The sequence below is a fragment of the Zosterops lateralis genome (genome assembly GCF_965231275.1).
Source record: "Zosterops lateralis genome assembly, chromosome: 11".
NCBI classification, from domain to species: Eukaryota; Metazoa; Chordata; class Aves; order Passeriformes; family Zosteropidae; genus Zosterops; species Zosterops lateralis.
Window position 1 is genome coordinate 9,995,571 of NC_139771.1, and position 16,371 is coordinate 10,011,941.

Below are 16,371 nucleotides of genomic sequence, written 5' to 3' on the forward strand. Positions count from 1 at the left end.
GAACGTCTGACAGGGAAACAGCTAGTCTCCTGTGCTAAAATAGAGCCAGGGATGCCAATGAGCTCGAGCTGAAAAGGTGGGGCAGGCCTGGGAGGGAGGGGTGAGATCCAGGGCAGCAGGAGGGAGGAAACCCACTGTGCTCCAACATTGTGCAATAAACGATAATACACTCTGTGCTGAACCTTGCGCCAGCAGCCACGTCCAACCTGCATCCTGGGTGGGCAGGGCTGGGGTGCCTGCAGGGAGGTGATCTGCCTGTATGCTATACAGAGTGTTTTTATGCTTGTGTGTCTGCCCACTGTGCTCAGTCGGGACTGAAGCTTGGGACCCAAATGGGCCATGTGTGGAGACACAGAGACCCCCCCAAAACTGATGTGTGTGGCCAGAACTGCAGGAAGTGTCACCTCCCACCACTCTCATGACACCCTCAATGGCTGCTGTCCCCAGCATGGCTGTTGGCACCGGTAATGTGTCACCACCCTCCGTAGCAGTAACTTGGAGGTCGGCACACCCTGGGGACCCCCTTGCAAAGGCTGCAGGAGGATGTGGGGTGGTGATGCCCCTGGCCTGGCAGCAGACACGCTGTGGGAAGGGGTCCAGGTGCTGCTGCTGCAGGACATCCCCTTCAACTGTGTTTCTGCTGCAGGTCCTTCGTGTGCCCCAGGCAGGCAGGGAAAGCCTGAGCTGGGCGATGCTGCTGCGTGCTGCAGAGCAGGCAGCCGAGCTGCAGCGGAGGTAACTCCAGCTCCCCGTGCCGCCAGGTGAGGTGGCAGAAAGTGCCAGTTCCGATTGATGCTGAGCGTCACCGCGAGGCTCCTGAAAGGCCGGCGAGGTGTCACCGCGCTGCTGGCACCCGCCCACGGAGGTGTGACCGCAGGGAGCCGGATACGAGCACCAGCTGCTTTAATGAGCGCCATGTGTTTGGGCAGCGGGGAGGAGCGTGCGACATCCGCACCTGCTTGTGGGAACAGCACGGGCTGTCCTGGGCTGCAAACCTGTTCTGGCAAGTTTCCATATGCTCTAAGGGGGACATGGGAAATGCCCCAGTCGCAGCTCTACCACGAGGAGCTGAGGGACTCCCCAGTGCTGCAAAACGCTGACAGAAGCCCCTGCAGTGTGTTGAAGAGGACTGAACCCAATCAAGCCTGCTGGGGCAGGACAGAGATGGGGAACCAGCCAGCAGGTTTTCTGGGGCTGCTTCTGTGTGGCTGCTGGGACATTCTCCCTTAGATATGGTGCTTGATCTTGCTCAGCTCCAGCCCCATTGCTGCTTTCCTGTGGTCAAAAGCAACTAAAATTTTGCCCCTGGGGTCAGCACTTAATAACACAATGGTCAGCAGGGGAAAATAACTTTGCATGGTGGGACACCAGGGTACCAGCACCAAGGGCCACAGAAGCCCAATGTCATCAAACACTAGAAATGGTTGTTTCTGAATTAATGGTTGAGTTGAGCCTTGGCTGTGCAGGGACAGGGGTCCATCTGGTGAAAGGGTTTTGAGATACAGAGGACATGTCTTGGGAAGGAGTGAACTTCAGCTCTGCATTTACCAGCAGAAATGTGCTGCCTTGACAGTCAGGACCTGTCAGTCAGACCTTACTTGCTCAGGATTTTCTACGTTGGCAGGGTTTGGCTTCACATCTTCACCTGTTTTCTGCAGAGTGGGGAATGTCCCACCTCTCACAAAGGGATTTATTGCTTGTCTATATTTTTAGTAGTCCGAAAGTATCTGAAACTGGAGCAAAGGGGAATGTGGCACCAGGGAGGTCAGAACTTCAGGGGTAGCTGGTTGAGCTGCACCCTGGTAACTGTCCAGCTGGAGCTGCAGGAGCAGATACCAAGGAATACAGGAGCATGTACAACACCCAAAGCAAACAGAGCTACCCACGAACCCCTGATTGGGGGTTCTTCTAATGATGACAAGGCTGGATGGCTCTGGGGGCAGCTGGCACAGGTCAGTACTTCAAAGAAAGCACATGTACATCTGGCCATGCCAGCTTCTTAAAATAACCAGATAGCAAGTCTGTTCAATGCAAGGGGAGTAAAACCAAGGCAGTTTCTTACTTTCTCTTTGGCACAGTCCTGAAGAACAGGGCTCCAGGAGAGCTATGCAGACATACCAGCCAAGCTGCAGCAGTGCCTCACCAGTCTCATCACAGACAGACATTTTTCAAGGCTAAAGCACATGCACTGCTCTGATGGCTGCCTATGCCTGTATCACCCCAGCCTACTCCTCTGGGTTGAATATAGGCTGATGTCATTGTTAGTAATATGACACATGGGTATTTTCCCCAAAGGCATTTCTTTGAGAAATTGGACTGAGGAATGACCTTCCACTAAGTATAGTTAATTGCTAACAGGAGCAGGGAGTTGAGGAGTGCCAGCCCTGATGCATAGAGGTGGGGAGGGGGAAGGAGGGAGCCAGGGTAATTTGGCATTCCCTTCCCATCCAGGTAAATTTGTAACATTTTCCAAAAATACATGACTCACCCCTAGCCAGGACAGACGACCCTGGAGCAGGTGAGTTCCTGTGAGAAGCCATTGGCTGGCTCCAGCATTGCAGGAATGTTTCCTGGAAAATCATTACATGTTTGACTCAAGTTGCCCTGAGAGAAGCAAGCGTAGCCTGGTCCCCACTGAGCTGCACGGCAGGGAGATGATGTCACATCTGTTGGGATCACGAGCCTGTGTGGAACACCATTGCCTCCCTCTGCATCAGCACAGTGGGATGTCGCATAAACCACAGTTAAATGGTCCCTGCTTAGCCTGCTTAGCTCAGGGCATGCAGGACCCCACACTGGGAAGAGTTGTGAGTATGCTAGGACAGAGGGTTTGGGTTTTGCTCTGTGCGTCACCAGCCCAGGGGAGTGACTTCTCTGTGGTTTCTCTCCAGAACATTGGGAGCTGACAGCCAGTTTTGTCTTTTCCCCTCCCTGCTGTGCCCTGGGTGCTGTGAGGGTGATGGTAGATGTCCCGAGGGCCCAGGCAGTGGGCCTTGCTCCTCTTGGGATTTCCTCCCCTGCAGTTTCTGCAGAGGGCTGAAGGCTTTGAATTGCTGAAACCAGCTCAGCTGAACCCAGAACTTGCTCCAGCCCAGTTGTGTATACAAGAGAATACTGGTGTAGGGACATGGGCAGTTGCCTCCTCTCCCCTGCAAGAGCCCTTGCCCCTGGGCTGGGAAAGGTCTATTTCCTCAGGCATATTAGAACTCATTGATTAGGTAATGAACACTGTGGGCTGAGGTTTGGGTTTCACCCACTGTGGTGTCAAATGGAGCTCAGGCTCTTGGCTCATTCCCTGCCCTCATTTAAGGGCTGTGCTGTCTGTGGATGTTATGAGAGCAGAAGGGCATCTCTGCTGCCTACCTTGTGCTTGGCATGGGCAGGTGTTGGGGCCTGGCACTGGCACGCATAGTATGGCTGTTTGTGGTGCAGCAGCTGCTCCTTGAGGTCTCAAGGATGGAGAAAGAACACAGAGGGTCTCCAGGACATCCCCCAGCATTCCGGTACAAGGCATGGGGGACTGTACAGAAGTTGGGGTGACCCCAGCATCAGTCCATGCTCAGGGTGTTCCCATTTTTGCCAGGTGAGGGACATGGCACATGCTGTTAGCTGGCACAGCAGCAGGATGGCAGTGCTGGCTGCAACCCCTCCCCGACCCCAGCATGCCTACAGCTATTTTTACAGCCCAGAAACATTGCATTCCCAATGCCATGGGTTAGCAAAATTCTGGCATTAACTAGAGCATCTTCCTCATGACCTGGAAAGGTGCAAAGAACCAAGGGCTGGTGCTCATTAGTTTTTGATGTGCACCCAGACTTTACCCTGGGATGCAACCTGGTGAAATCCATGCATAGCTACCCCAGCCTGGATTGAGGAGATCCTTCTGCCCCGTCAAGGCTTTTTGCATCACTGCCAGTGTATCCACTCATCCTGCAGCTCTTCTCTCTCATTTTAATGTGCTTTTCTCATTTGTTACATTGCTATTTTATTCTGAAAGAACTTCAGGAGATTGCTTTGTGTCCATCCTGCTGGGAAGAAGCAGAGCTACCCTTCTGCTCTCCTTGCTCCCTGGTATAAGGAGGCCTTTCTTTTACCCTTATATTTTAGCACTTTGATGTCATCATAATTTATTTTTGCAGCAGAGTTGTTTTCATGATAAAACGGGAATGTTTCTCATGGGTGGCTTTAGAATGAAAGGCTGAGTGAGGAGGCTAAAAATAGCATTGTGTGAGCCTCTGGCTTCGTGAGTGACTGGGCTGGGCAGGGGCTGCTTGCTGAGCTGGTGAGGGGACTTGGTGGTCCTCAGGGCTGTGTCCAAGGAGATCCTTGCCAATGGTTAACCCTTGCTTCACTGGAGCACATGGCTGGTTCACTGGCCAAGCTCAGGATTGCTTTTCCCTGGAGCTAATCTTGGTTATTCTGCATTGAGGGCAGACATCCCCTCTCCTGAGATGAGGCTCTCCTGAGACATCCCCCCTCCTTGTGTGAGCTCTTGATGGCTGAATGAGGACACAGAATCCCCACAGGAACATTGCAAATGGCATGAGTGCACAAGGCAGGGCTAGTCAGGGGACACTGAAGCCCCCAGCTTCTCTGCACCTCCAGAAAGGAGAAAGTCAGGAGCTGATGAGCAGGATGAAGCTAAAGAACCATAACTGAATAGCTGAGTCTTCCTAGCCCCTGCCTCTCTCCCCAGGGGTGCGTTGAGGGCTGCCTCTGTGGGAGTTGGATGTGTCCTGAGCAGGATGTGGCTGTCAGCCTTTATCCACTGGAAGTAATGCTGCCGGGGAGAGCTCTCCCAGTAATGTCTCTCATTACATGAACTGACTGCCCCGCTAGGAGGAAAGTTCATTCCTGTTTACCCTGTTGACTCAGCTTCCCTTTCATCTTCTCTCTCAGATGTAGCTTATTATACGGTGCTATAAATAGGGTTTGCTCCTGATTACATGTGCCCAGCTCTTACCGTTTCTTGCCTGGCATGACGTCAGCGGAGAGCCTCCTGGCAGGGTTGTGTAACATTTCGTTATGGCTCTGGTTATGGGAGTGGGTGGGTGAGCTTGTCTGGGGCTGTCTCCCTCCTCCTTTTATTTTTGATGGCAATAGCTCTGAGGGTGCCTCTGACCAAATCTCATCACAGCGTGCCTTTCTGCTGCTCACGCACATCTCTTCTGTCCTCCAGGCGCTGACCCCAAAATCCCGCTGCTGTGTTCCAGGCCCCACTGCCTGGCTCCCGCTGTCCTGGAACTGCAGAGCAGAACCATTCAGGCTGTGACCTTGCTCTACAGTAGCTGTGGGCAGCTGGGCAGCATGACACATCTCTGTCCTGGTGAAGAGAGACAACTCAGTCACTTGGTGTCCCGTGCTTCAGTTGCATATTAGCAGAGGTCAGCATATTTCTCGAGTGTGACTTTAGAGCCTTGTGTGTCATGAATGGCAGGAAGACTATGATAGGAGCTTCTTTGGCTGTGTAGGTGCAGTGACTCACTCTGCATCCATCTCTGATGAGAAGGTGCCAGGCTGGCTGGCCCAGCACAGCAACACTCCCAGGAAGCATCAGCACATTGCTCAAAGGCATTTGATATAAATAGAACGGGCGGCTCAAACTGAAAGCTGTAATCATGTATGTGCCAGCACGAGACGGGAATGGGTAAACACAGGTGGCTGCTGTGTCCACCAAATGCAGCTCAATGACATCACCAGCATCTCACAAGTGTGGCCCAGTGACATAAATATCCTCAGCATGGCTGTGAGGTGGAGAGAAGGATGAGCAAAGCCCGCAGCTCCGACAGGACAGCAGAGTCCACAGAGATTATGGGCCCTTTGGCCTCCTTGTTCTCCATACAAATGCCCACCTGGGAAGTTAAGGACATTGAAAATGATGACAGGGATTGAGCTGACCTTGCCAGTGAGTGCTGTGGTGTCAGAGATGTCTGTTTGGTAGCAGTCTCTGCTGAGTTTGGGGGCTGGTGGTGCAGCCCCCAGCCTGAGGCACAGTGAAATCAGCTTTTTACTGAAAAATTACTTTCAGCTGCATGCAGGCAGGGTTAAATTGCAGATGAAAGTCAAATATTTGTCACATTCAAATTAGCACAGTGATATTCTGGGTTGGGAAACCTTGAGCATTGATTCCTATGTTGAACAGAAACGTTGGCAAAATGCTGGCTTTGCCCTGCTCTGGTCTTGCCATGGAGAGCATGGACCAGCTAGCCTTGTTTCCCAGTGCTGTTCCTGAGGGATACCAGTTCCCTGTGGGTTTTTGATGTCAGTCACAGTGGGTGAAAGTTCTGGGGTGTGCTGCCAGGTTTTTAAGGCCAGGAAGAACAATGATCTTCATTAAGTGGATGTGTTCCATAATAGAGACTATTGTGACTCTTGCATTCCTTGGTTGCCATTTGGGTGGTTAATTACCCTTGCTCTTAAGTAAACAGGTCATTGTGCCTTATTGAAGGGAGGATGTTGAAGTGACAAAAGATGGGGAATGGGCTCTGCTTATCTCAACTGCAGTAGCTCCTCATGGATGTGCCATGCAGGATGAGGGCAGGTGGCTGATATACTTAGAATGGTGCTGTATCTCCAGGCCATAGGCCACCACTGAAGCTCTGCCTTCAACTTCCTATGACACTTTGGGGAGCCTGTCTCTATGGATCCAGGGTGATTTTTGATGAATCTGCATGACTCAGTGAGTAGGGAACTGATCACTTGCCAGCAGGGCTGGCGTCACTAGCCAGTGTGAGAGAAATTTGATGGGAAAAAACAGTATTTATTGAGGTGCTGGCACTGGAAGGGAAGTGCCCTGGTGAGAGGCCTGGGGAAGAGGCTGGGTCTGGAGAGCCTGGGTTTCCCAGAAGATTTAGGCAGCAGGATCTGGGCAGCCTCAGGCTGGTAGAAGCAGAAAATTTTATTGCCCTTATGACTGCTGTGCCATTGTTCCTAGTTCTGCTTTGCATTGATGGTCACAGACTTACTTGTTTTAACTGAGATGCTGGAAACTGCTCCAGTGATAAGAAGTCTGTCAGGGCAGGGATGTATAAGCTCATGCTGTGATTTTCCCACTTCGCCCTTTCCAAAGCCCTCAGTGATAAGAAAGGCAGGAAAATGAAGAACCACAAATTCACACTTTGAAAAACTTCTCTGCTCACCTAAAATAAGGGGCAAAGGAGCCTGAGTGTATTTTCCCATCCTCCCTAGAGCAGCCCACAAGAGTGAGGCTGCCTTGAAGCTGCCCAAGCAGAGATGCAGGATTTGGGACAGTGCAGGGGGTTAAGGAGAACTCTCTTGGAAGGGTACCTGTACTTGACACAGGTGCTCTGTCTGTGATGTTGATTGGCTGTGGATTGCTTCTGTGGCATCAACCATGGCAGGGAGGCACAAGCTGTGCTCCAAAACCTTTGGACAGGGCAAATAGCACTGAAGCTGCTCTGAGAGGGCTGCAGCCCTGGCTGAGCCACACAAACTGCGTCCCTGTGGGGTGACATTGATAAGAGGTGACAACAATTCTCTGCCAGTTGTCACAGAGGTATGGTACAGGCTTCACAAGCAAGTATGAAGTGAGCCCCTTGTCAACATCCCAAGGAAGGGAAAGACAGTGCCAGCCCCTTTGGTCCCTATGACTCCCAGCACGTGTGCACGCCACAGGCCTTGTGCCTCCCCACTGGCACTGAGCCGAGTCACTTTCAAGGAGGGAACCAAAACACAGCAGCCAGGAGGATTTTGCAGGCTCTTTCATTAACCTTGGCCCAGATACAGTTTGATTTAATAATCCCTGCACAGATTGCCCAGATCAGGGCAGCATTTGCCTCATCTCTGAGATGAGGGACAGAGAAAATCAGGAATATTTTTTTCAGAAAACTTCATCATCTCCATGACCCATCTGACAGATTGGCCTAGGAAGGGGGGGCAAACAGCTGCTCTGTTCCATGTCAGACACAGCTCACATTCCTCCCATCTCAGGCATGGTTGCTGTGTTCACTCAGCTTATGAAGCCCGCCCTACTTTGGATCAGCCTACAGCATCTTTGATTTTGAGGTCAGTGACAGCTGCTGGCAAGCCTGCATGCCCTTATGCCATGTTTATTTTTTAAGCAGCTCAATGTAAATACAGAGCTAACAGCTTCCTTGGACTGCTTTAACTGTTTCAGTATTCCTGCAGAGGAACTCTGTATGAATTGGGATGGGGCTCACAGCCTTCATACAGCTGTGGTGTTGCACTGATGAGGCTTCAGTTCTTCTACTTAATTCTGGGTTTGATTATTGAGCCCTCACTAACAAATGAAGAGGAGACTGGGGGGACTTCATTGTGATCTACAGCTTCCTCTCAAGGGGAAGCAGAGGGGCAGGCACTGATCTCTTCTCTGTGATGTCAGTGACAGAACCCAAGGACATGCCATGGAACTGTGTCAGGTGAGGTTTAGGTTGGATACTAGGAAAAGGTTCTTCACCCAGAAGGTGGTTGGGCACTGGAATAGGATCCCCAGGGAAGTGATAATGGCACCAAAGCTGCCAGAGATCACAAAGTGCCCAGTGCTCTCAGGCACATGGTGTGACTTTCTGGAGTTGTCCTGTGCAGGATCAGGAATTGGACTCAATGATCCTTGTGGGTCCCTTCCTCAGGGATATTCTATTATTCATGAATTTGTGATAATGGCTTTATGCTGGGCTCACACATAATCTGTAATCTGTTACTCCTTTTCCTTTGGGAGATGGAGAGGATCTTTTCAATTTGCTGATGACCATCCATAGCCTCTCCCCTTTGGGGGATGCTGAGCTTTTCTGTAGAGGTATTTGCCCCATGCTGCCAACAATGCACCCTTTGCCAGCCCTTCCCCGGGCAGAGGCACCATGATATACCCTCCAGTCCTTCTCCATTGGCCAAACTCTCCTGCTGCCTCACTGGGAGAGCCTTAGCCCTGTGGTGAAAGGCAGCTGGAGAGCAGCAGGAGGCCAGCAAGATATCATCTGTGTTCTGGGAGAACACACTGTTCCCTTCTGTGAATGACTCAGGAGGAAGAAATTTAATTTCTTCCTTAAGAGCTCCAGCCCTTGTTCTGGCCAGATGCTTCTGGGAGAGGGATTCTGGCCAGCTCGGAAGCAGGAGGAGGGCAGAGGGTGACTTTAAGGACGGGATGCCCCTGGGTAAGGGTGCTGAGAGCTTGGGTCCCCTTATTTCCTAATTTCTGCTAATGGCTCTGGCACAGATTTCTGTAGCTGGCTGCCAAGGAAGTTCTGAGATAGAGAGGTGGGGAGGAGAGAGGTTAAAACCCGTTGTGGCTCAGGCAGCCCCTGCAGGGCCCCAGAGGTACTGGTACACATGGTGACAGCATCAGCATGCCTGGGAAGGCATGCCAAGCATTTGCAGCCTCTCTGGCATGCTGAGGGCTTGATGGAGATCCCTTGCCCCTCCTTGCTGTCCCAGGACTGTATCACTTGCCCTGAGCAAGATGCCCATAGCTGTCCACCCAGAGGCTGCAGGGACACCCATGTCCTCTTTGCAAAGGGGTGCCAGGTGAAGCTTCCTCTTTGCCGTGTGGCTGCTTGCGCCATCTTACAAGCTGAGCCACCCTTCCACATGGCTGGTCAGCACATGAACTGCCCAAAAGTACAGGCAAGTTGCCAGGCTGGAAATCATTACTTCCCTGCCATAGCAGCTCTCTCTTTTACTTGCACCAGAGCCATAATGTTCTTGTTTTGGCTCAGCAGTGGTCTGGGTTCTGGGTGAACAGCTGGCATAATTAGTGCTTTTGGTGCCGCTTGCTCATCATGTGCATTGAAACCCTTTGCAAATTTCTCTGTAAGAAGTAGGTCAGCATAAACTCTCTCTTTGGAAAGAGGATTAATTAACTTGCTTGGTATTGCACAGCCAGGCAATGGCAGTGGTGTCAGAAAGCATTCCCTGGTCCCGAGGGAAGCACCAGCTCTTGTGGCAGGGTGCTCCTCCTCCCTGCTGGACAACACCGAGAGGTTCCATCCAGCAGCTGGTTAGTGCAGCCTGGTTGTCTGCTGCCTGAGTGATAAAGCTCCCATCCTAACAACCTTACAGCTCATGGCTGCTGATGCCTGGATGTTTGTAGTCGCTGCCTGTTTCAAAGCAGCAGATGCTGGCAGTGATGTAACCAGGTACTAAAAATAGCCTGGAGGAAGAGTTCCTGAAGCAGCATGAGAAACTGCAGGAAAGAGATAGATGGGAGGGCTGAATTCACAAGAAATTACGTTCTCAATCAGTGCTGATTCAGTCTATCTACTTGTCATTGCCTGGAGTGCTGCTGCTGCAGGGGCAATGGGAGGAGCACTTGCTGCTGCCAGCTCCCTGTGTCCTGAAGACCTGATGAAGCATGTTCATCCCCGTTGGGAGACAGCTCTGCTTATCCCCATCCTTCCCAGCTCTCATGTGGGTCTTCTGGTTTGCATTCTTATCCATGGAGAGCTGATGGGGAAAGCCAGTGAAGAAAACCATACCTGGGTTGTAGGGAAGGACTGAGACCCTTCAGAAGGGACAGGAGGGTGCAAGTCACAGCCATGGACACACACATTACAGCATTTTATTGGAACTGGTCTGCTAGTGAGTGAAGAAATCTGCTTGGGAAGTCCCCATGAACTAACCATGGAATCTGCAGTAGTTCAGCCCATTCTTCCATGGTGCCCATCACATGAGGCTGAGCTTCCCACCATGGCCGTGGCCTCAAGGGGATTTGTAGTCCTGGAGCTCAAAGCCACTGCCAGCCTGCCCTGCAGTACTGTGGGCTCTGTCTTTAGCTCTTCAGGGGGAACAAATCCATTGAAGGGAAGGATTTTCCTCTTCCATGACTAAAGTGATTTAGATTTATTTTCTTATGAGCTAGACTTCCTTGTTTAGGACATCCTGGCAGAGTTTTCCCCTTCAAGGTGGGATGAAAATGCTTATCTGCAAACCTAAAAGGTACATGGAGGTATGTTCTGACTTCAACAGGATCATCTTGTTATAAACGAATCAGCCAATATTATAATTAAAGAGAATTTATTAAATAAAGTATAAGATTTGAAAAAGCCGCAAGCAAAACAGTGCTGAGCCTGGCGATGGGCACTGGGTGAACCAAATTCGGACTCCACTGCTCTGAATCCTGGGGTTCATTGATCCTGGTTTCTCAGGGTCCTGTTTTAGACTTTTTTTTGGCTGAGCAGGGGGATTTTCTTGCTCCTCTTGTTGATCATATCCTTTTAGCATATTCATGTATTTTTCTCTTCTTGCTGCTGGTCTGATGAAAAGTTTCCCGGAATGGGTGAATAATTCATCTCCTTACTGGAATTCTGTTCTGGAATAAACATCTTTGGCGACAAATATTATCCTATTGTTGGTGCATGTCGAATGCATATTGCTGGGGCCTTGTCAGATGGAAAAATCCTTTGTAATAAACATTTTTGGAGACAGCTTATCCTTGCTTGGTGAATCCCTCTTTCCTTATCACCTGATGCAAATCACTTGTCACTGACTTTGGTTCACCAATGCTGTAGTTTTAATTTTTTTGCACTAATTATTTTGCAACATATATTACAATCTCATCCTTGATGGCTGCAGTAAGGTGCATGAGTGCTCAGGGGGAAACCAACAGGAGGAGCAGGCAAGGGGAAGGAACAGGAGGATACCCACATCCAAGCTCCTCCACAGGAGATAAAATGTGAGAGCAATGGGGGTACCACCTCTGGGGGCGCACTGAAGGGTGAAAGGGAAAAGGAGGAAAGCTTTGGTTCCTGCAGTGGGGCATTAGTGCTGTAGCATCTGCAGCCTGAGCCTGTGGTTATTTGGTTTCTGCAGGCTTGGCAGGCAGGGGATAGAGCTGCTGATGAGTCTGTGCTGTCACAAGCTGGAGCCACACTTGATTTCTGGGAGGAAGGAGGTATTGCAGACAACACCTTGCCCATCTGCAGCACGATGGATTGTGGTGATTGAGACAACAGAAGCCCTTTCCTTCCTGCACAGAAGGCACTCTGTGACATGTGAAATAGAGGCAATCCCCTCTCTATTGCTATTTCTGCCAGCTTTTATTTCTCTCATTTGACTTACTGGTGTAAAATCTTGCAAGCATTAAGTCTGTTGAATGGAGATGAGAAGTTTTAACCAGTTCTTTACCTGAGGGACTCAATGAGGGATGTCTGCAGCTGCTGAGACAAAGCTTTTGACCTTCTCTTGCCTGCAGACACCTCCCAAAAGGTCTGCTGAGACGGGGTCTAATCCCACAAAAGTAGGAGTAGGATTTATGGTGTATATCTGGCCAAAACCAGGCTGTGCAAAGTGGCTGCAGAAATGAAAATGGCATTCAAAGGCCAGGAGTGGCAGGTTTAAAGGAGCTGAAGGACAAGCTTATCTTGATTGATGTTTAGATCTGAACTAACTTACCCCTGCCCTAAATAGTCTGCACTGCTGTGCTGCACTGAGCAGTGCTAGTGACATTTTGGCAGTACCAGGTGTGTAGGTGTGGTGGGGCATGCAGGACACCAGCCAAAGCCCAGTATCACCCAGTTTGGGAAGTTCCCAAAATGTTCACTGGAGGAGTTGTAGCTCTTAATCATGATACTGTGCATGCTGGGGAGGTGGGCCTGTTTTGCTGAAGGCAAAATCATGGAATTGTGACCACAGAGGGCAGAGGGGCAAGGTCTGGGTGCCTCAACCAAGACTGAAGTCTCTGGCCAAAGCCTGGAGCAGAAAGCACAATCTCAGACACAGGGATCTGGTCCTAAGCACCTCCATGATAAACGTAAGTATTCCACAAATAATAATACAAATGGAGATAATTAGTCCAGCCTGCTGGAACAGCCCTTGGAACAGCCCTTGGCCTGCTGGAACAGGCCACTGCCTGGCCCTGTGGGATGGACAAAGGAGCAGAGGGACTTATTTACCAGGGAGTGCCTAAGGAAGGCTCAGAAGAAGGAGAATCAGCCAGTGAAGCTGAAGGAGATAAGGCCGTGGGGGACAGGGCTGCCTCAGCCTACAAGCACAAGAGGAAATGGAAACTGCCGGCTCTTTCTGGCTGCAGCTGCAACTGAGATGGTCACCGATGGAGCACCACAGCACTGACATGGGAGGCAGGAGTAAGGAGCTGAACCAAACCCTTGTGTATTTGGTGTTTCACTCTGGCTGCAGTCTGCTGCCCCAAATACAGCCCACCAGCCTGACAGATTCCCAGTACAGCCTCCCAGTAGTGCTGGAAGACCATGTGCGGGTGATGTCACTGTGCCAGGGTGGCCATGGCTGTGTAACTCCAGTGTTACCAGTGCCCACCAAGAGCTGAGGTCCTATCTGTGCATTTGAAGGCTTTGCCTTGCCCAGCAGGAAAACTTAGAAAAGATGGAAAAAACCCTCTGGCCTCCCCTAATCTTTGGGAACTTGCTATCTCTGTATTGGGTTTTTTGTGTATTTTTTGGCAAGTTGTTTCATCCTACAATAGCACATGAATTCTGCTGTGACAGCACATCACTAGGTAGGAATCCTATTGGAGAGTTACAGCCTGGGCAGACAGGACTGGTGAAGGGAGGGCAGTGAGAGGACACAGCTGTAACTGGCATTTTGTTGTCAGGAGACCAATCTTGATCTCTTTTAGCAGTCTATGGACACTGTTTCCAGAGTGCTGCACAGCAGATGGGCAAGACAAGCTTTTTGAGGCTGGGGATCTCATCTGAAACCCACAGGAGTGGACTTGGGAGTAGGTTTGTCAAGAGTCCTTGTTCTCTCAAGAGGCTGGAGATCTCCTGTGTCGGGCCAGCTTGTGGTTTACATGTGTGCTGGCTCAGAGGCAGCTCTTTGTTGCTGCCCTCTTTTCTGATTGCACTCCTTTCTCTTCCCCAGGAGCAGGCTGCAGCAGGACGTGGGCACAAACAGCCAGTTCAGACTCCTGCAGAAACCCAACAAGCGCAGGCAGCTGGGCTGTGACACTCAGTCCCTTCAGCCAACAAATTAAACCTTAAACCATAAATTACAGATGGTTTTTTGCCTGTGGTTCCTGAGTCTGGTTAGATCAGCTGAAAGGGACTTGGGGTAGAGAAAACTCTTTCCATTAATCACAGCCTTTTCCAGGAAAGCACTGATCTTTTACCTGCAATCCCTCCACCTTGCCTGGTGGAGCAGCAGCTGTCAGCTCTCCATCCCTGTAGCTCTTGAGAAATCACAGAGCTGTACTTCTATCCAGCAAACAAAGTCCAGTTGTGTTTTTCTTATGTGACCCATCCATCAATACGTAACTGCTCAGGAGTAATAGAAAGTGCCTGGCAAAGGACAGGGCTGCCCAGAGAATGACTGAACTGCTGGGGCTTTGCTGGCTTTGATGCAGCCCCATGCCAAAAAACCCAATCAATTGCTATCTTCCTTCTTCTAGTTCCATTCTCATAATTACTATTTTTGACATTGGGAGGACTGAGGATAGAACATGAAGTCTATTTCCGTGCAAGACACCTTTAAAGCATGATGTTTCCCTGCTACTTCATTAAGCACTGTCCTCCTTTAGTGGCCTTGCTTTTTTAGTTCTGACTCAGACACATCCTCTGATGAAATGTTCTGCAAGTAAATAATAACTAGAACCATGTGCATTAATTTGAGCTACCACAGGCAAGTAAAAATGACACAGACCACACCATTCAGACAAAGCATGGGATTAAGATTGTGGGTGAGGAATATGCAATTGGAACATTGTATTGGGTTGAAACTGGGTTGGTGAGAAGTGGTTGAATTTTGTCAGGTTTATAACTATTTGATCCAGAGTCTCGGTTTTCATATAAATGAAATTTTGCAACCCTCACACAAGAAGAATAATACTGAATTAGGGAACTTTACAACAGTCCACTGCTCCCTGTAAAAGGTTCAATTCTTAGGTCCTTAGCAGGGGAGATGAAAAAATAAAAATGTGTTAACTTTATACTTGAAGGTGCATCCTCTAGATTCTGGATTTGACAGCCCAAGAGGGAGAAGCTTATTCTGCTATTTCCTATACTGCACCAGTTTGGTAAATAACAGGAAGTGCTTGTTCTTTTAAACTGTCAGTCTGGCACTTAATTGAACACGTGTATATATACACAGTGGACACAAGGGAGAGTAAGGTGTTTGTGGAAGCAGAATGTTTGTTACCTATTTGTTTTGTGAATGCTTTTGGCAGCAGGATAAACTGCCTGCATGAGCAGATCCTCACTGGCTTAAATGCATCTCCTTTGTCTTGGTGAGGAGGAGGAGGGTTGAGTTACGTTGCCATTGCAGTGACTCCTGCATCAAATCTCCTTACGTTGGCCTCACGCCATTGCTCAGGGGAAAATGCTCCCAGGAAGTGCTGCAGGGTCACCTGGACTGCAATGAAGCCAAAGGATCAGCCTTCCTTGTGTATCTGGGAGCACAGCTAGCTGCAGGTTCATTCTGGACATGATGGGATGGGGGGCTGGAAGTTTAGGAAGTGACTCTAGGATGTGGGCAGGCAAGAGTGGGAATGAAAGGCTTGCCAAGCTAAACTCGATGCTGACATCCTATTACAGGCATGAACTGTATCAAGGAAGCTGATTGTGGAGGAGGCAGGAGATGCCAAGCAACTCCAATAGCCTGGAATTACTCCCCCGCTAATTAAGAGGAACACAAAGTGCAGTGAGGAGTGAGGCTTGAGGAAACCTATTGCTGCTGTGAGAATGTGGGAGTATTCCCAGCCTCTGGAGTGATCATGCAGCCACCCACTGGGGAAGGGTACCACGGTCACCTCAGATCCCCTCTCCCTGTGGCAAGGGAACAAATCAGATATGAGCCCTGGGCTAGCTCTGGACTGGCAAACACAGATTAAAACTAGCTGCATGTGTCAATAACATCCAGTCATAACTGCCAGTCAGATTTCTTCAGTAAATTATAGACCTGCCCTCTCAAGACCAGCTTCAGCCCAAAGAGGCAGAGATTTGAAACAAAATTTTTAAATATCCAAGGGAAGTCATCAGGTTTAAATGGTGAGAGGCACACACAAAACCAGATTTTATATCAGGGTAATCATGATGGCACCAGCCAGATAAATGAGAACACTCTCACCAAGCAGGCCTGCTTGGCTTTGACTGTCAGGCTGATGAACAAAAGGCATATTTTATGCAGTGAGAAGGGGTATAATTGTCTCTTACACAAGACCCTAGTCATGCTTTTACTTTAGAACAATTAGAAACCAGAGATCTCTTGCCCTCTAAACCTCTTTGGTGAACCAATGCTCACCTCTCCAAACCAAGGAGCTATTTCTGAGCCAGGGAAGCCTGAGGCACACACAGAGGCAGACAGTCAGCAAGCAGAAATGGGAGGTTTGAGCAAGATGCCCTATGCAGCCCTGCCCTGGCAGCTCAGAGCCAGAAAGGCTGGGTCCCTTCTACAAAAAAAAAAAAAGACGCCTGTTGCTGGGTGTGT